Source organism: Glycine soja, chromosome 18 (genome assembly GCF_004193775.1).
Source record: "Glycine soja cultivar W05 chromosome 18, ASM419377v2, whole genome shotgun sequence".
NCBI classification, from domain to species: Eukaryota; Viridiplantae; Streptophyta; class Magnoliopsida; order Fabales; family Fabaceae; genus Glycine; species Glycine soja.
This window is the reverse complement of record NC_041019.1, coordinates 10,144,374-10,169,664: the sequence shown is the minus strand read 5'-3', so window position 1 is coordinate 10,169,664 and position 25,291 is coordinate 10,144,374. Positions and strand designations below refer to the sequence as shown.

At 39.3% G+C, this 25,291-nt stretch overlaps 2 long non-coding RNA genes across 9 annotated transcripts; both read left to right on the top strand.

Annotated features, from left to right (window-relative positions):
* Positions 1-181: 181 nt before the first annotated feature.
* Positions 182-5,257, top strand: LOC114395881. 7 transcript variants are annotated; one of them, XR_003663139.1, is made up of 5 exons: positions 182-523; positions 733-902; positions 1,062-4,059; positions 4,190-4,306; positions 4,696-5,257. It is a non-coding gene; the product is annotated as an uncharacterized LOC114395881 (long non-coding RNA). The 7 variants fall into 7 exon arrangements; XR_003663140.1 differs by having other exon boundaries at positions 1,062-2,230; positions 2,514-5,257; XR_003663134.1 differs by having other exon boundaries at positions 4,190-5,257.
* Positions 5,258-5,296: 39 nt separating this feature from the next.
* Positions 5,297-6,623, top strand: LOC114395880. Of its 2 annotated transcripts, none has more exons than XR_003663132.1 (2): positions 5,297-6,052; positions 6,195-6,623. It is a non-coding gene; the product is annotated as an uncharacterized LOC114395880 (long non-coding RNA). The 2 variants fall into 2 exon arrangements; XR_003663133.1 differs by having other exon boundaries at positions 5,297-6,086.
* The last annotated feature ends 18,668 nt before the right edge of the window (positions 6,624-25,291 follow it).

Below are 25,291 nucleotides of genomic sequence, written 5' to 3'. Positions count from 1 at the left end.
TGCCTTCCTCCTCCTGAGTGAGAGATTGAGTCATTTGGAGAGGGGAAGGTTTGTAATTCTGCAAAAATTTAATATATTTTTTATTTTCATAAAATTAAAATATGTAATTTTTAATAATTTTTTCTTTTATCATGATATATAATCGAAACTGTAAGGTACTAAAATAACGTAGAATGGCCACGTTAGCCATTGCCGTTCTCACTCTCACTGCTCGCGTTTCTTCTTCTTCGTCACCTTATTATTATTCCAACTTTTTCTTCACTCGCTCCTTCAACATTTTCACCACAAAGTTCGTCCCTTTCGAAAAACCTCACCAACGACGTCGTTTCTTCTGCAAAAGGGCAATGGCTTCTTCAGCAGCTGCTATCCCTTCTCTTTCTTAGAGAATCACCGCACCCTATGGCTCCTGGAAGTCCCCCATCACCGCCGGCGTCGTCTCCGGCGCCTCCAAGAGACTTGGCGGCACCGCCTTCGACGGATGCGGTCGCCTCATTTGGCTGGAATCACGTCCAGCAGAATCGGGGTAAGGAAAGGAAGTTTGAGTGCGTGTTTTGGATTCACGTTGGATGATCTAAAATCACGTTGGAATAGTGGCCAACCTTATCTATCTTCTATCTCTATTATACAAAGAAGGCCCCTTCTCTCTTCCTTGGTATCAGCTATCGCAATGTCCTTTTTTTTATTTTTCCTTTTTTTGTTTTGTTAATAACTAAGAATTAATAAATCCCACAGAGAAGGAAAGGAACACTGAGCTCACAGCTTTAGCCATGAAGTTCAAACGAATGGAGGCAAACAAACTGGTAAGATACATACCTGCGGCGGGGTCGAGTGGAGAAACCGGAGAAGAAAAGAGGGGAAGTTGAGGAAGAGAAAGAGGCAGTAGATGGAGACGCAAAAGAAATGTGAGTGTTCTCTCTTCCTTCCTACTGTTCCTTCTTCTGCCTTCCTTCTCTTCCTTCTCCTCTACGGAAGAGATGTTCACTGTTGAAGAATAAATGTTTCATTTTTATTTATTTTTTCTTTTTTTTTTGTCTAATTTTTTGTGGTGATTTTTGGGACAGGCTAACGGCGGTGCTGAGGCGGATGGCGCTTTGCCCATGCAAGACCCTTCTTTGTTTGATTTTTTCCCGCTTTGGTTTTTATATTGCTTTGGACGGAAAAAAGGTGTCACCTTTGTCTGATTCCGATGTTGTGGACTTTTGTTGTTGTGCTACGTACAAATGTAGTTATGTTTGATTTTGAAGCTGTGACCTTTATGTTTGTGACGATCACACAGCCTGTTTGTCTTGCCTTCTCTGTGGGTTTGACCTTTGTGTTTGTTTTTATGGCTAAAGCTTTCAACTTTGTGTTTCGCTGGGTCCCAAAAACTGTGAGCCTTCCATTCTTTGCTCAATTTATTTTTTACTTAGTTTTTTTTGCTTTTGACGGAAAAAAGGTGTGACCTTTGTCTGTTTCCGATGTTGTGGACTTCTGTTGTTGTGTTGGATACTAAAGATGTCGACTTTCTGTTATCCTGGATTAGAAAATAATGTGTTGTTGTTTGTGTATTTTTTATCTTCTACAGTTTATTTTGGGTCGTTTTCACTTTGTTAGGTTCATTGAGGGTATGGGTTTGATGCCTGATCTATATGTTTATGTATTTTAATTTTTGTTTTTTTTTTGTTCGAGCTAATGTTTATTTGTTTGCCTGATTCTTGGATCGATGGTTACTATTATTTCTTGATTTTGGGATCGATGTTTGCTATTATTTCCTTTGCAAGTCCATGTTCTGATGTTTGCTCTTCAATATCATGGACCTAGAGGTGTTTGAAGGCACGGGGTAGTGTACATTTCTTTGGCTTTCCTATTTTTAGCTTTTTACCTGGAAAAACATTTGGTTGTGTTTCAAGGCACATGATGATACACATTTGTATCAGATACATCATTTGTTTTTTTCCTGTGTTTCTTTTGGGTTACAATTTCCCAGGTTTGGTTTGGACAGGGTGGATGTCCATGACTTTAAACTCATAGAACTAAGTTGCCTTTCACACACTATAAGGTACTTACTGGAGTCAGCCTGATTCATCTGGGCATCTCTAAGTGAATGAGGTTATGACAAGTTGCCATCAGTATGTGTTTTTGCATCTTTATTGCTGTCGATGACATACTTATTTGACTCAGTATTGACCATTATATATTTCCTTTGTTCTCTTTAGATACTGTGAGCAATTTGCAGAACTTTCGGTATGGGGTAAGGATGTGTGGTTCTTGGAGTCATTTTTATTGTACCCATTTCATGAAAGCCTGCAGCTAATTCTATGTTTTAACACTTTAATATTTATTCAAATTCAATTGGGTTTAAGATCACACTAAAACTTATCAATATTGCTTTTCTATGTAGCCATTACTGTTTGTTATCTACTGAGCACATCCACTCCTAAAAAAACATTTGGTTGTGTTTCAAGACATAGCCAGATACACATTTGTAACAGATACATCATTTGGTTTTTTTCTTGGTTTCTTTTGGGTTACAGCCTCCCAGCTTTGGTTTCGACATGGTGGATGTCCATGTATTTAAACTCACACAACTAGCACTATGAGGTACTTACTAGAGCCAGCAGGATTCATTTGGGTATCTCTAAGTGAATGGGGTAATGACAAGTTGCAATTAGTATGCGTTTTTATATGTGAGCCTGCATCTTTATTGGTGTCAATGACATATTTATTTGACTTAGTATTGTCCATTATATATTTCCTTTCTTCTGTTTGAAAATTGTGAGTAATTTGCAGAATTGCAGGTATGGGGTAAGGATGTATAGGTGACACTAAAAGCCTTTGAATTTTGTAAATTAAATATATAGCCCTGAAAGTAGATACCATCAAAATGTCTTCTTGGAGTCATTTTTATTGTACCGATGGGATCAAAACCTGCAACTAATCCTATGTTTAAACACTATAATATTTATTGAAATCCAATTAGATTTTAGTATTCACTAAAACTGATAAATATTGATTTTCTATGTGGCCGGAACTGTTTGTTATCTACTGAGCACATTCACTGGCTTTAGTTGTGCAGACAAAAAAACTATCGCGATGGTTTTGTCACCGTTGCATGAACACTCACATTGACTTAATCACATTTTTGTTTGGCTTAATGGCTAACCGCTGTGTTCGTGGCTTTTCTTATGCCTTAGGATTCTAATGGGGCAATAGATCAAGAAGACCACCTGTGATACTGTGTGATCCATCTTTTTGTCCTTTGGGTTTGCCTTTTGACGTTCCATTTTCTCTCCAAAACAACTCCCAAACTACCATTTTTCACTACTTACTGATGGTTGGATTACGCTGTTGTCAATATTTTAGCCGGCCATAATTTTAGACGTGGCTCACTTTTGCAACTAACCAATCATGAGGTGGCTCACTTCATAGATAAACATATAACATGTTTTTTAGACGCGCATAATCCTCTATGAATATTTTTCCTACTTGGCTCTGGGGTAACTTATTGTAATTATATTTTTTAGGGTTATTTGAATAAGCTTTTGAGGCTTACCTGACCTCTTTGTCCTTACAACGAATCCAACATTTCTCCTTTTTGAAAATTTGATTTTCCTTTATTTGGCAACATTCAGTTTAAGTTTTTTTGTTCTTCTGATTAAACTTTCAATATGTTATATACAACTGATTATTTGTATATATGTGTTGTATACATTCGTTATTCAGCCACATTTATGAATGACAGGCCTATATACTGAAGAGTATTTTGTTTATCACATTGTGTTTTTTCCCTGTTTTGATCTATCTGCTATATACAGACAAGGCCCCTGCCAATGCGGGAAATACCAAAGTGTCCCTGAGTTTTTTTTCCTTTCTTATAGCACTTACGGGATTTTGGAAGCGAAACGATCTTGCAAGTTGATGGTCTGGGTGCTGTTCAGCCCATTTATTTTGTTGCAGGTCTTACTAATTTGACTACCTATCAGGGATATTCCAGGGATATAGGTTTTCACAATTTTCCTTCTTTTGTTGTTATGTTGCTCTCAAAACTACAATGTGGAACATTTGTGTTCCCACTACAAGGTACTTGCTTTCTACCTCCTTATTGTTTCTTTGTCCTGTGAACCTCCCATATATTATACTTAAAACAGAAATTTTGTAACATGTGTCTATTCTGTGAATATGGTCATTATTTGAATTCACAGGAAAACAGGTGTTCCATGCATCATATGTTTGAAACAGGGGAACTGCATATCATCTATCACAGACAACACAATTCTCACATTTGAGGGTGGATTGCAGAAACAATTGATTTCGGCTTTCACAATAGGTTACATCCTCTGTTTGGATTGTTGTGTTTTTGTTTAGGGTTTATTTTTAAGTAGTGTTTGACCCAACTTTTTCCAGATTCGTGTTACTTTAAAAGGAGAACCTTAGCCAAACACTCATGGAGAAAAGTGCTTGAAAAATAAATCAACTTTATTTTTTGACAACAAAAGGAGGAAACAACTTTTATTTAAAGGGATGGAATGAGATATAAGTCTATGGAATTGTCTAGATATATGTGATGTGAGTGCTCAATGTATCTGTCATTTGTTTCCCTGTCATGGAACCATGCTATTCTTTTGGTTCATTGTTTTCCTGATTATTAGTTGCAGGTCAAATGTTATACAGAAACTAATTTATTATTTTTGGTTTTCCTATTTTTCACGCTTGCAGGGTTTCGACTAGACATTTCCTATACGGGTAATTGATGAATCCACCAGCTTATTAAAAATATATATTATATATACATTCTTGATTTTTATGTGTCATTTCTTTATTTTGGATTGGATTCTAGGGAGCTTTTCTTTAGGAGATTTGCTGTACATTGACATTCATTTAAAGACCACACATCCTATTCCTGACTACATTTACAGTTTAGTCCAGCCGTCATAGTTTATGGTTATCATTATTTTAGATATGAGAATCTGCTTAATAAATGTACTGCATAATTGCTGGCGTTATATTTCCCTGTGGTGCCATACAACCTGTCTAATCATGGTGGATGGCCTACTAACTGTGATGATTATTATGCATTCATATTCACTAATTTACGTAATTGATGTAAACAATATGAGGGAGCGTAAAAAAAATCATTAAAAGCACTATTAATATCTATTGGTTGTGAGTGTTCGGAACTGAGGTCTGCAGCAACCTTTGAGGAGTCTCGAATTAATTTGCGGTTTTAAAGAAGTAACTGCTCCACCAGTTACAAACGCAAAACATACATCCATTTATTATATATATATATATATATATATATATATATATATATATATATATATATTGTGATTGGTGACAAAATGGTTTTCAACTCCTTTGTGTAACTCATTTTACGTTCACACACAAACATGAGGCCTTCCAAATTCCACTGAACTGCTGTAAGTTTCTTTCACACATTTCTCCTTCTGATGTTTGTTCTTTTCAGTTTTCATTTAGTTTATCATTATTGTTTCCTATTTTCTTCTTTCACACCCTTTTTGTCCCCTCCTGCCTTTGCTATTTTCCTCTTTTGGTTTCGTTGCTCACTATTTTTATTTCTTGCCTGTAGCGTTCATCAAATTGGTTGGCCACCACCCGTTTTACAGCACCATTACGTGTTGACAGGGTTGGGATTCACAGCCACAAACATCCTTTAGTTAACAACATTCTAAATTTTTAAAAAAACATACTTGTGTTGACATGTTTTTGGTGCAGAACGTTGTGGAGGTCCCATTGTCTTTTCATAGGCAATGGATGTACCGTTACCCAAACTATGTTTTATTCAACTGTGATGGCACCAAGCATTTTATTAGGGTGAGGAGATATGGTAGAAGATGTTTTTTTGTTGATGGCCTTAAGGATTTCAGAAGAGCCTACAATGTAAATAAGAGTGTCATGGTTTGTTTTATTGCTTTTGACATAAATACAACTTTGTCTGTTGATGTCATGGGACCTATACACAGGCAAGTGCGTGTAAGGTCTGTTGTGTCAACCAGGAGACATTTTTACAACTGATGTCACAGACGACATGATTCATCACAGGCTCCCTTTGGTGGGTTTTACTACGCCTTCTATCATCGAAAAATGTCCGGTCTATTAAACTTGTGTGCTTTATTATTGTTTTTTGATATTGCAATGTCTGCTCATTCCTTCCTTTACTAATTGTGTAACCATTGTTTTCGGTGTTGGTACAGTTTCTTTCAACAGCGGCTTCCAGATTTGTTTATGGTTCCAAAAAATATATTACGCTTCAGTGGGGGCTGGAAAAATGCACCTAATGGCAGGTCACCATCAACGATGGGGTGCCATCAATTGCTGACCCATGGTTTCGGTACCTTGGTGAAAAAAAATTGATGGCTAGAGATGAAGTTGTCTTCTACTTCCAGTTTGATGACCATGCATGGGAGCTTTTGATCAGGAAAGAAATTGAATGGGAGGAGCAGGACATCCAGCTTGAAGACTGACTTCTTTTTTATGAACAAAATTTTATTGTATTTTTTTAAAAAAAAAACTTAAATACCTTAGGATATTGAACAATCTTTTGTATTTTGTTCCTGTCGTGGATCATCATCCTCAAATTTAACCACTTTATATATTATCTGTTATATTACTTCAAATGTTAATTCCTTATACTTTTATACAAATTTTGCAAAAAGTAGGGACTCGACATACAAATTCTCTTTGCCATAAACTGTTTTCCTTTTCAGAGTGGACCAACAAAGTCACTGTTGCTTTAACCAATTGTGATGGAGCCAAATGCCTTCCTTTTGTTGTCAAGTGGAGATTTTCATATCTACTTTGCTCTACAAGGTCTTCCTAAGGTCACCATTGGCTTCCTCCTTCAATGAAGAAGGTTTGTGTTTTTGGCCCATCCCTTTTCTTCCTTTCTTTTCTTTTTCTGTTCTTTCCTCTTGCCTTCTACATTTTATGATTTGCACCAAATTTCCGCCATATTTATCCCTCTCTCATCATTATTTTTATACCAGCAGTGCCTGCCACCGTATGTGCATGGAATCATGATAGCAAATGTTTTTTTAGTGGTATAGGAGATGGTTTGATATACGTATCTATCTTTTCAACCTTAATTATTACGTAATAAACTTAATATCTGTTTACTGAAATTAAACTTGGATTGAAGCAACATTAACTACCTCCTTATATATTCAGATACATTTTATTTTGAATTCAGCAGTTTGGTAAGCAATTATTTTTAACCAATTTGCTAAACTACACTCCTCTTTTGGTGTTGCATCAGTTAACTTACCTTTTATTTGTTTTTCATTTCATCAGAATGAAGATCGCCTACTAATTCAGATTGGATTGCTTTTTACCTATTTAGTCAATCTGAAAAAAAAAGGACAACTGTTATGTATTTCAAATTTAGAATTTTTTTATAATAAACATCTGAGTCTTTTGTTCACTAACTATATCCTGCGTTGTAATTGCAATTACCAATATCTACATAATATTTATACCTTTTATTAACTTTTGTAGGATATTGTCACATGTCACAAAATTTCAGTTTTAAGTACAATATATGAGAGGTTCACAGGAAAAAGAAACAATAAGGTGGTAGAAAGCAAGTACCTTGTAGTGGGAACACAAATGTTCCACATTGTAGTTTTGGGAGTAACATAACAGAAGAAGGAAAAATGTGTAAACCTATATCCCTGATAGGTAGTCAAATTAGTAAGACCTGCAACAAAATAAATGGGCTGAACAACACCCATACCATCAACTTGCAAGCTCGTTTCACTTCCAAAATCTAGAAAGTGTTATAAGAAAGGAAAAAAAACTCAGGAACTCAGGGGCACTTTGGTGTTTTCTGCATTGGTAAGGGCCTTGTCTGTATATAATAGATAGATCAAAACTGGGAAAAAAACACAATGTGATAAACAAAATACTCTTCAGTATATGGGCCTGCCATTCATAAATGTGGCTGAATAACGAATGTATACAACACATATATAGTATATACAAATAATCAGTTGTGTATAACATATTGAAAGTTTAATCAAAAGAACAAAAAAGCTTAAACTGAATGTTGCCAAATAGAGGAAAATCAAAATTTCAAAAAGGAGAAATGTTGGATTCGTTGTAAGGACAAAGAGGCCAGTTAAGCCTCAAAAGCTAATTCAAATAACCCTAAAAAATATAATTACAATAAGTTACCCCAGAGCCAAGTGGGAAAAATATTCATAGAGGATTATGCGCGTCTAAAAAACATGTTATATGTTTATCTATGAAGTGAGCCACCTCATGATTGGTTAGCTACAAAAGTGAGCCACGTCTAAAATTATGGCCGGCTAAAATATTGACAACAACATAATCCAACCATCAGTAAGCAGTGAAAAATGGCAGTTTGGGAGTTGTTTTGGAGAGAAAGTGGAACGTTAGAAGGACTTGAAATGAAGGTGAGGAGGAGTCAAAACCTCACTTTCTCTCTCAGCTTTATTAGATTCAAAATGTTACATATATATAGGATAAAAAAAAGAGAGAGGAGAGATGATAGTGACATCTCACTGCTGCCTTCTGAATAAGGCTTACAGATTAAGCTACCAAACAAAGCTAAAATACAAAAGAAATATTCAACATTCAACACTCCCCCTCAAGCTGGAGCATATAAATCATATGCACCAAGCTTGGAACATATAGTCTGAATTCTGGGTCCTCTTAGGGACTTAGTCAAAATATCCGCTGGTTGGTCATTGGAACCAATGAACTCAGTGACAATCTCCTTGGACAGAAGCTTCTCTCGAATGAAATGACAATCAATCTCTATATGCTTAGTCCTTTCATGAAAGACTGGGTTTGAGGCAATATGAAGAGCAGCCTGATTATCACAATACAACTTCATTTGCAACTCTTCACAAAACCTCAATTCTTGCAGAAACTGTTTAATCCACATGAGTTCACTAGTAACCATAGCCATCGATCGATATTCAGCTTCTGCACTAGACCGAGCTACAACCGTCTGTTTCTTGCTTTTCCAAGAAATAAGATTTCCTCCAATGAAGACACAATAGCCTGATGTAGACCTCCTATCCATGGGACAACCAGCCCAATCAGCATCACAATATCCTGATAATTGCGTATTACCTTTGTCTTCATACAACAACCCTTGTCCAGGAGCTCTCTTAATATACCTCAAAATACGCATGACAGCATTCCAATGGTCCAAATGAGGATTTTGCATAAATTGGCTAACCACTCCCACAGCAAAGGAGATATCAGGTCTAGTGATGGTAAGGTAAATGAGTTTTCCCACAAGCCTCCTATATCTCTCGGGGTCAGGATAAACTTCACTTTGATCTGCCATGAGCTTCAAATTAGGATCCATAGGACTTTCAACAGGTCTACAATTTTGCATACCTGTTTCTTCTAAAATATCAAGGGCATACTTCCTCTGAGAGATCACAACACCATCTCCTGATTGAGCCACTTCAATACCAAGGAAATACTTCAAAGATCCCAAATCTTTGGTCTGAAAATGACTGAATAAATGCTCTTTTAGCTGGCTGATCTTAGTAGCATCATTCTTTGTAATCACTATATCATCAACATAGACCATTAGATAAACACATTTTCCAGGAGATGTATGACAATAAAATACAGAGTGATCAGCTTCACTTCGTTTCAGTCCAAACATGTGAACAACATGACTAAATTTACCAAACCAAGCACGGGGAGATTGCTTCAACCCATAGAGAGATCGATGAAGCTTACACACAAGGCCATACTCCCCCTGAGCAACAAACCCAGGTGGTTGCTCCATATAAATATCCTCCTCAAGATCACCGTGGAGAAAGGCATTCTTAATATCAAGCTGATGGAGGGGCCAGTGACGAATAGCAGCTATAGCAAGAAACAGACGAACAGTGGTGAGTTTGGCGACATGAGAGAAAGTATCACAGTAATCAATGCCATATACCTGTGTGTAGCCTTTAGCTACCAAACGAGCCTTAAGCCGATCAACCTCACCAGTGGGCCCAACTTTAACAGTGTAGACCCACCTACAACCCACAGGGGTCTTACCAGGGGGAAGAGGAACAAGCTCCCAAGTACCATTATTTTCAAGGGCCTGCATTTCATCAATCATAGCCTGTCTCCAGCCAGGATGATCAAGTGCCTCACGGACAGTGGAAGGAATGACAAGGGAAGACAATGAACAAACAAAGGAACTGTATGAAGGAGACAAACGGTGATAGCTTAAGAAATTATAAATAGGATGAGGATTACGAGTAGAACGAGTACCTTTTCTGATGGCAATGGGCCAATGTGAATCAGAAAGAGGAGAAGAAGTGGAAGGAGAGGGCGGATCCATGAGTGGAGGACTGGTTGAAGAAGGACGAGAATCACTAGGAGAGGCTTCAGGCACTGGAGATCCAATCTGCCTTGTCCTGTGTTGATCTGTAGTCAGAGGTGGTAAGATGACTTCAGGTGAATTTGGTGAGGAAGATGGAACAATACTGACATTTTGGCCTGAGTTATCTAGGGGATAAGGAGAAGGAATAGGAAGAACTTCCTGAAGAGATGAAGAATGGTCCACGGAGGGTGAAAAGAAAGGTGTGTCTTCAAAGAAGGTTACATCTGCAGACATGTAGTATCGTCTCATGGTTGGAGAGTAACATTTGTAACCCTTTTGAAGACGAGAATAACCCAGGAAGACACATTTGACTGACCTAGCAGAGAGTTTATCTAAACCAGGAGACAAATCATGAACAAAACAGGTACAACCAAACACTTTAGGAGAGACATGAAATAAAGGATCATGAGGAAAGACAAGTGAGTGAGGAATTTGGTTTTCAAGAGAAGAAGAAGGCATCCGATTTATTAGGAAACAAGCAGTAAGCACCGCATCTCCCCAATGATGTATCGGAACATTCGAATTTAGCATTAGGGAGCGTGCAGTTTCAAGAAGATGACGATTCTTCCTTTTTGCAATACCATTTTGTTGTGGTGTGTGAGGACATGTGGATTGATGTAGAATACCTTTGGAAGACAGAAAAGAAGAAAGATCACGAGAGAAATACTCTTTAGCATTATCACTTCTGAAAATTTTAATTGTTTTTCCAAATTGATTCTCAATTTCATTGTAGAATGACACAAATATAGGCAAAAGTTCAGATCTGTCTTTCATTAAATAAACCCAAGTACATCTGGAGAATTCATCAATGAAGGTTACAAAATATCGAAAACCAAAAGATGTAACACGACTTGGTCCCCAAATATCAGAATGAATGGTAGAGAAAGCCGAGTTACATCTTTGTACAGTTTGAGGAAATGACGACCTGACATGTTTTCCTAGTTGACAAGACTCACAATCTAAGACTCGAAGATTCTTAAGACTAGGGATCATCATCTTCAATTTTGATAAACTTGGGTGTCCTAGACGATCATGCAAAAGTTTGGGTTTTGAGATTGCAAAACAAGACCCAGGTGGACTGGATTCCAAATAGTAAAGTCCTCGTGATTCATGTCCTTCTCCAATCAGTCGCCCCGTCCCATGTTCCTGAATAACAAAAGAATTAGCAGTAAAGGTTACTGAACAATTTAACGAACGAGTTAATTGACTTAGTGAGATTAAATTATAGGGACACTGCGGAAGGAATAAAACAGAGTTTAATTTCAAGGAAGGAGACAATGAAACTTGACCACTTCCTTGAGACGCAACCTTGGAGCCATTAGCTACAGTGACGAGGTGAGGAATTTTTGGTAAGGAAAAGGATGAAAAGGAAGACTTATTACCAGAAATATGGTCAGAGGCACCTGAGTCGAGTATCCAAGGACTAGGACCTTCAATTGATTGAGAGATACAAGCTGTTGAAAAACATGGTACAGATGAGGATTGAGCTTGGTTGCTGGGTCTCTCGGATTTGAGCTTCAAATACTCCTGATACTCCTCATCAGAGAACTTAGACTCTGCTTTCTCTGATCTAGAAACCTGTGCAACCTTGTCAGGAAACCCATGCAACGAATAACAATTCTCTTGGGTGTGACCCATCCTCTTGCAGTAGGTGCAATGAGGACGTCCACCCCTTCCATTGCGGCCTCCTCTGCTGTTGCGACCGCCTCCTCTACCACGTGATGCAGCCATTGCTGACGTCTCCACACTATCAGTAGGATTTTCATCCTTCGATAAGTGAGGCACACGGAGAAGCCTAGTGATGAGAGAATCCATGGATGGAACCTGATCCCCAGCGAGTACTTGATCACGAACATGATCAAAGTCTGAGTGTAAGCTTCTCAGGATAAGGACCATGTAAAACTTGTCCAGTTTCCTGTTCACTTCTTCTAATGAATCAGCCACAAGAAACTTTCTCAGCTCTTCCACGGCAGCCCGAGCCTTACCCACATGAGCAATCATGTCATGGCTGGTTTGCTTGAGGGTTGTAACCTTCATGGTTGCATCAAATAAGCTCTGAATATCATTGGCAAAAATTTCTTGAGCCTTCTTCCAAAAAGAATGACACGTTTTAAATGATCTAAGGATATCCAAAATATCCGGCTCAACTGATTGCCATAACACAACACACAGTTGATAATCAAGCTTCTCCCATTCGGCTCTTTTGTCACTTGAAACAGAATCAGAAGCTTTCTCCAAGTGGTCATGGTGTCCTTGACCAAGAAACCAAAGTTCTACGGAAGCAGACCATGAGGGGTAATTTTTCTAGTTGAGTTTAGCAGCTGTGATGGTTGGAGTCCCGGAGAAGGAGAAAACAGGTCCAGGGGAAGCCATTTTGACCCACAAGGTGAAACCCTAAGGGAGCAAAAAGGTGGAGAGAATAGGGCTGTAGCGTTCCAGGTGACGAAACTGGAAACTGAAGGCTGGAACGGACTCAGGAGAAGCCGACCAAGAGAACGGCGGAGGCGCGGCGCGGTTCCGGCGCCAGGACGGCGGCGCGTGGACTGCACGCGCGGGACGGTGGCGGCGCGTGGCTGCTCCGTTGCCGACGCAAGTTGGCCAGCTGGCTCGCGCTTCGCAAGGCGAGCCTAACCCTGGCTTCGCTGGAGAAATGGCCGCCGGAAAGTGGCGGCGGCGGCAGACGGCGGCGGTGGCGGCGGTGGCGGCGGACGGCAGCGGCGACGGCGGCGGGCGACGGCGGATGACACCTGCTCTGATGCCAACTTGAAATGAAGGTGAGGAGGAGTCAAAACCTCACTTTCTCTCTCAGCTTTATTAGATTCAAAATGTTACATATATATAGGATACAAAAAAGAGAGAGGAGAAATGACAGTGACATCTCACTGCTGCCTTCTGAATAAGGCTTACAGATTAAGCTACCAAACAAAGCTAAAATACAAAAGAAATATTCAACATTCAACAGAAGGCAAACCCAAAGGACAAAAAGATGGATCACACAATACCACAGGTGGTCCTCTTGATCTATTGCCCTATTTGAATCCTGAGGCATAAGAAAAGCCATGAACATAATGGTTAACCATTAAGCCAAACAAAAATGTGATTAAGTCAATGTGAGTGTTCATGCAATGGTGACAAAACCATCGCGATAGTTTTTTCTTCTGCACAACTAAAACCAGTGAATGTGCTCAGTAGATAACAAACAATTCCGGCCAGTAAGTACCTTATAGTGCGTGAAAGACAACTTAGTCCTGTGAGTTTAAAGCCATGGACATCCACCCTGTCCAAACCAAACCTGGGAAATTGTAACCCAAAGGAAACAGAGGAAAAAAATAAATGATGTATCTGATACAAATGTGTATCATCATGTGCCTTGAAACACAACCAAATGTTTTTCCAGGTAAAAAGCTAAAAATAGGAAAACCAAAGAAATGTACACTACCCCGTGCCTTCAAACACCTCTAGGTCCATGATATTGCAGCCACCTTAAAAGAGCAAACGTCAGAACATGGACTTGCAGAAAGCTCTGGTTTCTTTTTTTTGAGCAAAGGAAATAATAGCAAACATCGATCCCAAAATCAGGAAATATTAGTAACCATTGATCCAAGAATTAGGCAAACAAATAAACATTAGCTCCAACAAAAAAAAAATTAAAATACAGAAACATATAGATCAAGCATCAAATCCATACCCTTAATGAACCTAATAAAGTGAAAACGACCCAAAATAAACCGTAGAAGATAAAACATACACAAACAACAACAACACATTTTTTTTCTGATGTAGGGTAACAGAAAGTCGACATCTTTAGTATCCAGTACAACAACAGAAGTCCACAACATCAGAAACAGACAAAAGTCACGCCTTTTTTTCCGTCGAAAGCAAAAAAAACTATGTAAAAAATAAATTGAGCAAAGAATGGAAGGCTCACAGTTTTTGGGACCTAGTGAAACACAAAGTTGAAAGCTTTAACCATAAAAACGAACACAAAGGTCAAACCCACAGAGAAGGCAAGACAAACAGGCTGTGTGATCGTCACAAACATAAAGGTCGCAGCTTCAAAATCGGACATAGCTATATTTGTATGCATCACAACAATAGAAGTCCACAACATCGGAATCAGACAAAGGTGACTCTTTTTTTTTCGTCCAAAGCGATATAAAAACCAAAGCGGGGAAAAAATCGAACAAAGAAGGGTCTTGCATGGGCAAAGCGCCGTCAGGCTCAGCACCACCGTTAGCCTGTCCCAAAAATCACCACAAAAAATTAGACAAAAAAAAGGAAAAAATAGATAAAAATGGAACCTTTATTCTTCAATACCGTTGGTGAACATCTCTTCCGTAGAGGAGACCGTAACTTTAGATGTAAAAAAAAAAAGCAGATGAAGGAACAGAAGGAAGGAAGAGAGAACGGGGAGATAGGAACCGGGGAGAGAGGAATGAGAGAGAACAATAAAATGGAAAATGAACACTCACATTTCTTTTGCATCTCTCTTCCTCAACTTCTCCTCTTTTCTTCTCTGGTTTCTCCACTCGACCCCACTACAGGTATGTATCTTACCATTTTGTTTGCCTCCATTTGTTTGAACTTCATGGCTAAAGCATTGAGCTCGGTGTTCCTTTCCTTCTCTTTGGGATTTAGTAATTATTAGTTATTAATAAAATAAAAAAAGGACATTGCGACAGCTGGCACCAAGGAAGAGAGAAGGAGCCTTCTTTGTATAATAGACATAGTAGAACATAAATTAATTTCACTTTAAAATTAATTTTAACCAAAATCAGTTTAACAAACTTAATTTCATGAAAAGTTAATTTTACGTATGGTCACCCAAACTCACACAAAGTGTCCCTTGGGGTCATTTGTTTGGACAAAACTTAGGTACAGTTCCTTAAGTGCTTTTTAAGTGGTTGGTGTTGCTCTCGGATTATAATTAGAATTTCACCTTGGTAACTTATGTTAAAATTTATTCCAGACCTTTATTATGTTGATTACCAACATAAAACTCTAAATCGAATTGGAAAGCAGCATTAAGAGTACCTAAGGAACTGATCAAAGACGAGTACCTAAGGAACTGATCAAAGACGAGTACCTAAGGAACTTGTTGAAAAAAAAAGTACTTTTGGAGGGTTTGGAAGTGGGAAAAAGAGAAGGTTTTAAACTTTTGGAGTTTGTAAATTGACCCTTTTGTTTTTTCAGACGGGGTGCTCTTGTTGTTGAGTCGGAACATCCGGGAGGTGAAGCTGTGGACATTACTCTTAAGGAGTTTGGAGTGAGAACAGTGGCTCAGGATTATAGAGGTGGTGCTTTCACTGTTTCAGGCGATGTTGTTTTCCTTGCAAATTACAAAGATCAAAGGTTGTACAAGCAATCCATCAGTTTCTCTGGGTGAGCATTACAAGCATCAATTTTCATTATCCAATGCCATATTTTCCAAAACAATGTTATTGTGTGTTATTGACAGGTGGAATGGAAAGGATCAAAGTAATGATGTTAATGTTTTAAGATGAAATGGCAGATAGTTTTGTTTTTAACTATTGAGAAGTGATTGAAATGATAAGGAGATTAGTCAATAATTAGTTTGTTCCATTTCATAATGGCCAAGTTGGAATGCCTTTTTTTCAGTAGTAAGAAAGAGATGAGAGAGAGAGAGAGCGAGAGTGAGAAAGAGAAACACTGGGTGGGAGAGAGAGTGGGCTAGGCTTAGCTACCCAGCGAGAGAGAGTCAGAGAGTGACCTTCAGGGAGGATCCCTGTTGGGCTTACCCAGGGAACACGGATGGGAACAAAAAATCTGCCTTTTCAAACTAGCGGGACCGCTGGGATGTTGCAACCTTTTACTTTACTCGTTTTTCTTATGACATCTCAGAAAAGGAGTTATGGCATTGCTTCAAAAAGTGGGGGGATGTGAGGGAAATTTTCATTCCCAACAGGAGGAACTATAATGGAAGGCGGTATGGCTTTGTTAGGTTCAAAAGGGTTAATGATACCCATTCTCTGGCAAAACAGCCAGATAGAATTGTCATAGGAGGTCTGAAACTCCATGTCAATATTCCAAAGTATGGTAGGGAGAAGACGAGAAGTGGGGATCCAGAAAACCAACCACGTGTCCACGTTGCCAAGAAACAAAGCATAGTTGATCGAGCTCCACAACAATCCCACACAAAGCCGGTTTCATATGCTGCGGCTCTGAAATGGAATATCAGACCTCAGGGACGAAGACTGATTTCCCCTAACCATAACCAAGGACAAGAGTCATCCAAGTCCTCGGTTGTTCTAGACGTTAGCCCCGAAGACTATGAGTGGGTGAAGGATGCCTGGGTAGGGAGATTAAAAAACCTGGCCATGTTCAACAGAGTGGAGGAGGAACTTCTATGGGAGACAGGCATGGACATATCACCCAAGTATATAGGGGATGACCTAGTTCTACTCCTGGGACTCACTGACGCGGGTGCAGAGCAACTCATTAATGGCGGAAATCAATGAGGTGCAGCGCTGTTTATTTCCTTGGAGAAATGGAATCCAACCATACGAGCGGGTTTCAGATTAACATGGGTACAGGTCTGGGGTATCCCGCTCCAGGCTTGGTCTGAGAAGCACATACAGCAGATAGTAGCAACCACGGGGGACATGGTAGATATGGACGATGATACCGAAGAGAAGCACAGGTTGGAAAGGGCCAGGGTGCTCGTGAAGACCCCGTGGAATTCGCCAATCAAACATACTGTCGAGGCTCATATAGGAGATGAACAATTTAACGTGGTTATAGTGGAGGAGTGCGGTGGCAGCAGCAATGATTACCGCGGTAGTCGACGCAACCTCGACGGGTCGTCGGAGGAGATTAGCTTCGACGAAAGTCTCCTTGGGAGCTCTACCCCGAGGTCCGTGAACGACGATGGACTCGAGGAGGAAGGCCACCTTGCGATGGTGCCGACGAACACATTTCCATCACTGGCGGCGACATCTTCCATTGTCGGCGACGCGAACCAACAGATACACCTTTTATTTGATGGGCAACGCCATCACATTTCCACATCAGGTAAAAGAAGCATCTCACGGTCCTCGAATGCATCCCGTGGTCCGACGACACCAGTTGCCCCATATCCAATGGAAATCTGCCACACAGCTCTGTTGACCAAAGAAGGCGTGAAGTAGGCTATCGGGAACGCCAACCCTGCGGAAATTTTGAAGTTCAATCACGAAAATGGAAAAAGTGGGAAGGGAGAGATCTGTGCCGTGACCGAGGCTCAAAGGCCAACAGATATAGAGCCATGTGAGGGGGAAGCAAGTGATGACGTGGCGGAAAACCACATCACACTTACTCCACGTGTCAGGCAAGGAGATTATTCTCTACTTCAAAACAGATTCCACGTTACCCCACTAGCAATACCAAGGCAGGAACGAGAATTACATACTGAGAATGGTTTTGGGCCTCATAAAGAAATAGGGCCAACTATTGGTACCCCCACTCAGCCCCCTCAACAGCTAGGCCTCTCTCCAACAAGTAATAAGGGAAGTTTGTAAAACACATGTAAGATGTATCTAAGACAAAGGTGGTCCAAAAAGAAAAACCTTACGGCCCAGAATCCTATTGAAGATCACATGGGAGAAGAATAGAGCAATGCACAACTTCAGCATCTGCAGGATGCTTCTCAGAAGGAAATTAGACATGAATTCCAGACAAGGCCAACACCACAATACGACGAACCTGAACGAAGTAAGGAGTCACAACACCTGCAACAGGCAACAAACATCTGGAATCTTGCTCAACACATAGGGGTCACAGGAGGGGATGATCAACACTTGGTTATTGACAAAATAAAAGAAATGGAGGAAAGAGATGTGAAAGAAGCAGAGAGGTTGGGAATCAATGGCAGGTGCCCATGAATATCATCTCATACAACATAAGGGGTCTGGGGAGGGGGGTTAAATGGGCAGCCATTAGAAGATTAATCAGGAAGCAGAATGTTGATATGATATGTTTGTAGGAAACAAAGAAGGAGGTCATTGATAAAGCTATGTGTCAATCACTGTGGGGAGAGGCTGAGGTATGCTGGGAAATGCAGCCTGCTACCCATACTGCAGGTGGCATCTTATGTTTGTGGAGTGAAAGGACCTTTAAGCTTCACTCGAGAGTAGTTGGTAATGGTTACATTCTTCTAACAGGGGAGTACCTCAAGGAAACACATACAGTTAATATAGTTGCTGTATACTCTCCTTGTGACATTCAAAATAAAAGGATATTGTGGGACCAGATCAAGCAGTTGAAAAACACTCAATCAGGGGATTTATGGCGTGTTATGGGTGATTTTAACAGCATAAGGGATTCATCAGAAAGATTTGGAATCTGCCAAAGGGAACCATAAATTAATAGTATCCAAGAATTCAATGACTGGATAGACGATTTGGAGGTTGTTGAGGCACCATGGACTGGCAGAAGTTTTACTTGGTTTAGACCAAATGGGTCATCAAGGAGCAAGATCGATAGATTTCTGCTGTCTCCAGAGTGGTTGGATACATGGCCTGCAAGTATTCAATCAACTCTTTCAAGGAATTTTTCAGACCATTGTCCTATCATCCTCAGGTCTACAGTTATAGATTGGGGCCCTAAACCATTTAGGGTCCTAGACTGCTGGCTATCAGACCCATCCTTCAAAGAAACAGTGACGAACTGCTGGATATCTAGTCAGCTGCCAGGTTGGGGTGGCTTTGTTCTTAAAGAAAAGATAAAGATACTTAAGCAGAAGTTGAAAATCTGGAATAAGGAAAGCTATATGGAGATACTCTGAAAAAGGTCATCAAGATTGAAGAGGAGCTAAAAAAATTGGAGGAGGAGATCACAAATAGACAACTATCAGTTGAAGAAGTGTCGAAACGGAAACAATTGCAGGAGGCTTTATGGGTGGCTGCTCATGCACATGAATCGCTTTTGAGGCAAAAGGCGCGCATAAGGTGGATCAAGCTTGGAGACTGTAACTCCCAGTACTTCCACTTGATGATGAATGCAAACAGAAGAAACAACTCTGTAAATGGAGTTATGATAGGTGACTCTTGGGTTGCTGACCCAGCCACGGTGAAGGAGGAAATTAGATCCTTTTTCTCACAGAAATTCCAGGAATCAAGTAACCACAGTATTAGGCTGGATAGGGTCCGTTTTCAGTCAATCAGCCAACAGCATAATGATATGTTGATGGCCCGCTTTCAAGAGGAAGAAGTAAAAAACGCTGTTTGGGAATATGGGAGTGACAAGTGTCCAGGCCCGAATGGTCTGAATTTCAAGTTTATAAAACAATTTTGGCAGCTTTTGAAGCCTGAAATCCTTCGTTTTCTTGATGAATTCAATGTTAATGGTGTCATTCCTAAGGGGTGTAACGCGTCCTTCATAACTCTGATTCCCAAGGTGGCAGATCCACAGTTTTTGAATGACTACAGGCCAATATCCTTAATAGGATGCATTTATAAGATAGTATCAAAAGTGCTGGCCAACAAAATGAAGAGGGTGATGCATCTCATCATACATGAGACTCAATCTGCCTTCATTGAAGGAAGGCATCTACTACACAGTGCTCTTATTGCAAATGAGGTGATTGAAGATGCAAAAAGAAGCAACAAGTCATGCCTTGTATTTAAAGTAGATTTCGAGAAGGCATATGACTCGGTCTCTTGGGATTTTGTATTATATATGCTGCAAAAAACAGGTTTTTGCTCTAAGTGGGTTCAATGGATTGAGGGCTGTTTGAAGTCAGCGTCTATCTCAATTTTGGTGAACGGAAGCCCTACGAAGGAATTTCTCCCCAAAAGGGGTCTTAGACAAGGTGATCCATTGGCACCTTTCTTGTTCAATGTTGTGGCTGAAGGTCTCAATGGGCTGATCAGGAGGGCTGAGGAAGAGAATATTTACAAGGGCTTCCAAGTTGGTACAAACAATGTGAATATTAGCATCCTACAGTATGTTGATGATACAATCTTTTTTGGGGAGGCGGTTACGGAGAATCTAATGGCGGTTAAAACAATCCTTAGATCTTTTGAACTTGCTTCAGGTTTAAAAATAAATTTTGCAAAGAGTAGTGTTGGTGCTTTCGGTCAATCACAACAATGGAAGCAACATGCAGCCACCTTTTTACATTGCGGATTGATGACGTTCCCATTAGTTTACCTGGGTATACCATTAGGGGCAAATCCAAGGAGAGGTCGGATGTGGGATCCCATTATACGCAAATGTGAGAGAAAGATGGCAAAGTGGCAACAAAAACACATTTCCATGGGGGGGAGAGTGACATTAATCAAATCTGTGCTAACATCCATTCCTTTATACTTCTTTTCTTTTTTCAGGGCACCTAAATTAGTGGTGGATAAATTGGTGAGATTGCAGCGAAGGTTTCTTTGGGGAGGAGGGCTTGACCAAATTAAGATCGCATGGATTAGGTGGGACACGGTGACCTCATCCAAAGAAAATGGAGGTCTGGACATCAAGGATATCACCAATTTCAACATAGCATTGCTTGGTAAATAGAGGTGGGGTCTGATGCAAAACAAAGGAGAACTTTGGGTTAGAGTAGTGCAGTCTAAGTATGGTGGCTGGCAGGGCATGTTGGCAGCAGATAGACCAGGTTTAGAATCAGTTTGGTGGAGAGACTTGAAGAAGACCCTCATTCACTCCCCTCAGGGTCAGATTATTAATAGTGGTATGCGGTGGAAGGTGGGCTGTGGGGATCAAACTAAATTTTGGGAGGAGTGGGTATGTGGGGAAATGTCTCTAGCGGAAAAATTCCCCAGGCTGTACTCAATTTCCTTACAGCAGCAGAGTTTCATCCAACAGATAGGAAGCTATAAAGACAATGGGTGGGAGTGGAATTTTACTTGGAGAAGGCCATGTTTTGATAATGAAATTGATTCAGCAGCTGTCTTCCTCAACGAGATTCAGGATATGACCTTTCCACACCATGGACCTGATGTGTGGGAATGGACAGCTAATCCTACAAGTCAATACACAGCAAACAGCGCTTACAAGGTACTGATGGAAGGAGCAGCAATAGTAACTCAAGAGGATTGTTTTGCCAAATTATGGAGCATAAAGGTTCTAAGCAAAATAGCAATTTTTGTTTGGAGACTTATTAGGGATAGACTTCCGACAAGACATAAGTTACAGCGAAGGCAAGTGCAGGTTGCTGACACCTCATGCCCTTTCCGCAGAGTTGAAGAGGAGAACGCAGAACATCTATTTTTCCATTGTACAAAAATTCAGCCTTTATGGTGGGAAGCTATGTCATGGATAAATCTAAAAGGAGCTGCTCCCCTCACCCCAAAAATGAATTTCAATCAACATATGGGACTTCAAGTTGATGGTTTTAGGAGCAATAGGTGGCAGTGCTTGTGGATGGCCCTAACCTGGTCCATTTGGAAGACAAGGAATAGCATAGTGTTCTCTAATGCTTCTTTCAATGCAAACAAATTGTTTGAAGATGCAATTTTCATTGTTTGGACCTGGCTTAGGAATTATGAGAAAGGCTTCACAGAACATTTTAATTACTGGTCCAGCAATATTAGACAAACTTTTTGTACCACTAGAGGTTTACTTTAGCTATTACTTTTGTATTTCTTTGGGTTCTATAGAGTGGTTCCTTCTCAGACTATTTTGTCTGATTATGGAACCATTACCATGGTTACCCCCCTTCTGTATTTCAGTACCTCTGGTACTCTTTCTATATATAATATATTATCTTTGCTGACAAAAAAAAAAACAAAAATAATGGCCAGGTTGGAAGAAAGAAAAATAGAGGTCGGATGGAATGGGATTGAATAGATTCTAGCAAGTTTTGTTCCATTTCATCCTATTTTAAGTACTCCTAACATTGACAACTAATGCCATTCCATTCCATGCCCCTCCAATCCACCCCTTTCCATAGATGTAGCCGAAATGACATTTGTTTGTGGCCCTTTTGACTTGATGTGTAGTCTTGCTCTTGTATCTGTTGTATACTGACATTAAATTTTGTTTTCTTTGTATTTAACTTTGTTAACATATACAGATTCATTAGTGTCTATCTGGGAATATTGATTTGGTGTGGCGTTATTCTCAAAAGTGTATGTGAAGCAATTTTCTTATTTAGTGCTGGAAATTTTATGCTTTGTCCCGTGGCAGATAAGCCTCCTATGCCTTCTATGCCTCTCACTCCAGATTATGGTGGTCCAGTAGTCAGCTATGCTGATGGAATATTGGATGTACGTTTTATTAGTGTAAGGGAAGGTAAGCAGTCCAGAATCAGTTTATCTTCATGACTTGTTTCAGAATGTTCCCAGTGTTTTTACTTGTTAAAACATTCATTTATTTGGTCCTAAATGTATGATCTTGTTGCTACATCGTCGCGAGAGCAGTCAAAATCCAACTACAACCATTGTATCTATAGCACTTGGCAGCAAGGATGCTCAGGGTTATAATTTCTGGCTTACTAGTGTGTTTAACCCATGGGGAGATTGAATGAATACCGAAAATAAATGTCTGTTCAGTTTGAAAAAACATTACATTGTTTTCACTTTGTTTGCTATTTTAAGAGATTTATGTAGGAAGTGTTAAAAACATTCTTTCTTTTCTTTGAGGGCTATTTTCATCATGCAATCAATATTATGTCTAACTAGATTGTATGACATTCAGAACCACAAGTACTAGTTGGCGGGAGTGACTTCTATGCTTTTCCGTGCCTTGATCCAAAAAGTGAAAGAATAGCTTGGATTCAGTGGAGTCATCCCAACATGCCATGGGATAAATCAGAACTATGGGTTGGCTATATATCTGAAAATGGGTGAGTAGAATTGATAGGTGCTATAAAGCTAAGAGCTGGTTTCGAGGTTACCAATGCCTCCAGAAGGAAAAGGGAAAGAAGGTAAATTGCTATTTCTCATTGATGATCGATGCTGTTATTACATAGTGATATATATACTGAATTCTACGTAACAGAATTTGTCATTTTGTGATTCTAGAATATTAGCAATTGGTTATTCCTGTCTCCTAATTACCAGCATCAAATCTTGCAGCATCATTCCCCCACGATCATGAGTGCTCAGACAAAATCCTTGAGGTAAGCAGGCCTCAAAATCTTCCTTTTGGTTTTGCTTGCTGTTTGCACCACTGTTTCTGCTTGTTGTGCGTGACCATCTGCTAATGGCACCCGTGTGTTTTCTGTATCTTTGCCTTTGCTTGTTGTGTTCTCCCCTGTGCCTGATATGCTGTCAACCCCTGCTTGCACCTTTGATTCCATCTTTGTGCCTGTGTTTTCTGCTACTTCCTTTGGTCCCTTATCAAATACCTTCTACCTATCAAGAACTCTTTATTATAGTTGTAACTTGAAAAATTATTGTTTGTTTATCTTGTAGGTCTCCTAATTGCGGTGACATGACAATGAAATATTCTTTTGTTTCATGTCTTATGTGTGCTTTTGATTCTTCATATTAATTACAAGTCTATCTATGATAAAATCTCTCTCTCTCTCTCTCTGGTGAATATGATATAATTTCTTTTAATGCGAATTCAGTTCTTTTCTGAATCACACAATGCAGGTCTAATATCTGGGCTTGGGACTGACTATGAGACAATAGGAAGAATTCAATATTTTTAAACAAGTTTGTCAAATTTTCTTAATTGAATCAAATTTTGAATAGACAAACAGTAAAGTACTTGATTTTTTATTGCATTTAATTGCTTTGGCAAACCTTTTATGCTTGGGTTCTCTTACTCTCATGACTTCATACAAGGCACTTTTATATGTGCATTATTTTGTTTGAATATTTCAGGAGGACCAACTGCTGAAACGCGTGGAATTTTAAACTTGAGCATTCAGTACTGGACTAGTTAGCGTTGGGCATTTGTTGATGTTAATTATGGTGGAAGCACTGGTTTGTTTCTCATATCCAGAAAAATTTATTCTGATTTCTGAATTACATTATCCTTTCTCCCCCATATTTTTGTTTTCGGTTGTTGGGACTGATAATTCTTTCTAGTTTGGTTGTTTATTTTTTGTCTTTTTGCCATCCTACAATCTTTTGGTTATTTATGATTCACTATTTTAATTTGCTTCTCTTATAGCCTGATGTAATCATTTCACTTACTGAAAAGATGTAAGTCAAATTGTCTGATTAGAATATTATTGGGAAGGTTATGGCAGGGAGTTTCGAGAACGGCTTTTGGGACGTTGGGGAATAGTTGATGTCAATGACTGTTGTAGTTGTGCAACATATTTGGTATTTTTCTTTTTCCTAATATTTGTGGTTGAGGGATATGCTATAAGAGTGGTTATATAATATAATCTCTTGTAGGTGAACAGTGGAAAGGTAGATGGGGAGCAACTTTGTATTACAGGGGGCTCTGCTGGTGGGTATACCACCTTAGCTCTTTTAAAGAAACTTTTAAGGCTGGGGCTTCTTTGTATGGTGTGAGTGTAACTTCTGATTCTTCAATTTTGCAATACATTTTCCTTAAGATTATAGTAATCTGCTTAATCATTCTACCATGAGATAGGGTTCATGAATTTCTGACTTGCCATCAGTTCACCTTATTTGGCTATTGGAGCATGTCACTTGTTTTCACTTCTTTAACAAAGACAAATAAGATTAAGAATGCCGTGAACAATCTTTTTTTTTTCCTACTTGAATATTCTTCTGGTGATTAATTTTAATAATCCCTTTAAATTGCTTATAGATAAGATAGTACATATACCTTTCTCAGCCATCCTTTTTTCAAAATCAAGAAATGTTCTTATAACTTTAACAAAGAAAAAAAGTTTAATAATTCGTTGTCCTTACAATGGAATTTATTTTCCAATTGGTGTCTCAAACAGGTAGCTGACGTTAACATGTTGAGAGCTGAAACTCATAAATTCGAATCCCATTACATTGATAGACTAGGTGGTAAGTCAATGATGACCATCTTAGTACCTAT